A 1,199-nucleotide genomic window follows, 5' to 3' on the forward strand; every position below is an offset into this window, starting at 1 on the left:
AAACAGTAATCGCATGAAGTTGCTTCCGTGGGTTAGTTTCGGTATTACTCGGTAAGCTACCTTATGGTCATTCTGAAATAATCTTGGCAAGTTGACCAATTTGATTTTTGAGCCATTGAATTGATTCTTGCTGATTTTTTAGTGCGGTTTTGGTGTTTTGGAAGCGAGTTTCTGACACCAAGATGAATTTCGTTAGCATCTCCTCAAGGTTCGGCTTCTTTTACTTCTGGTAAGGTGGTTGTTGGAAACCTAGAGGGGGTTGCGATTTTTGATATCCTTGACCACCCCACGAGAAATTGGGATGGTTCCTCCAACCTGTATTATAAGTGTTACTATATGGATTATTCTGAGGTCTAGAATTATTACCCATATAGTGGATCTGTTCATTCTCTATGCTAGGGTTGTAGGATGGATATTCTATATTGTTCATTTCTCCTTCATTCACTTCACACCGCATCACTGTATGTATCTGCGTAGAAACACATACACCGTCAATCTTTTTATTTAAGAGCTCTACCTGGTTTGATAACATGGTGACCGCGTCGAGGTTGAAAACACTAGCTGCTTTATTAGGCTTTGTCCTCATGGTTTGCCACTGATAGTTATTCAGTGACATCTCCTTTATGAATTTATTAGCCTCCTTGGTGTTTTATTATTTATGGTACCACCGGCGGCTTCATCGATCATCTGCCTAGTTGAAGGGTTCAACCAATTATGAAAAGTCTGAACCTGTAACCATAGAGGTGACCTATGGTGAGGGCACCTTCTCAATAAATCCTTATACCTCTCCCATGCATCATATAAAGTCTCTAAATCCATTTGTACAAAGGAAGAGATATCATTCCTCAATTTGGCTGTCTTAGTCGGTGGAAAGTACTTCAGCAAAGACTTTTCGGTCATTTGATCCCAAGTAGTGATAGAACCTCATGGTAGGGAGTTCAACCACTGCTTAGCCTTATTTCTCAACAAGAAGGGGAATAACCGTAGGCGAATGGCATCACCAGAAACGCCATTTATCTTGAAAGTGTCACAGAATTCTAGGAAATTAGCCAAATTAGTATTTGGGTCTTCGTCTTGTAAACCATCAAACTGAACAAACTGTTGAATCATCTGAATAGTATTAGGTTTCAGTTCAAAATTATTTGCAACAATAGCAGGTCTAACAATACTCGATTCAGCCCCAGTTAAATTGAGCTTGG

The 1,199-nt window shown here is 39.7% G+C and overlaps 1 non-coding gene across 1 annotated transcript; it reads left to right on the forward strand.

The window, feature by feature from the left end:
* Window positions 1-745: 745 nt before the first annotated feature.
* Window positions 746-852, forward strand: LOC128279962 (small nucleolar RNA R71). The gene has a single exon (XR_008270146.1). It is a non-coding gene; the product is annotated as a small nucleolar RNA R71 (small nucleolar RNA).
* Window positions 853-1,199: the final 347 nt, after the last annotated feature.

Source organism: Gossypium arboreum, chromosome 8 (assembly GCF_025698485.1).
Source record: "Gossypium arboreum isolate Shixiya-1 chromosome 8, ASM2569848v2, whole genome shotgun sequence".
In the NCBI taxonomy this organism is placed as follows: domain Eukaryota; kingdom Viridiplantae; phylum Streptophyta; class Magnoliopsida; order Malvales; family Malvaceae; genus Gossypium; species Gossypium arboreum.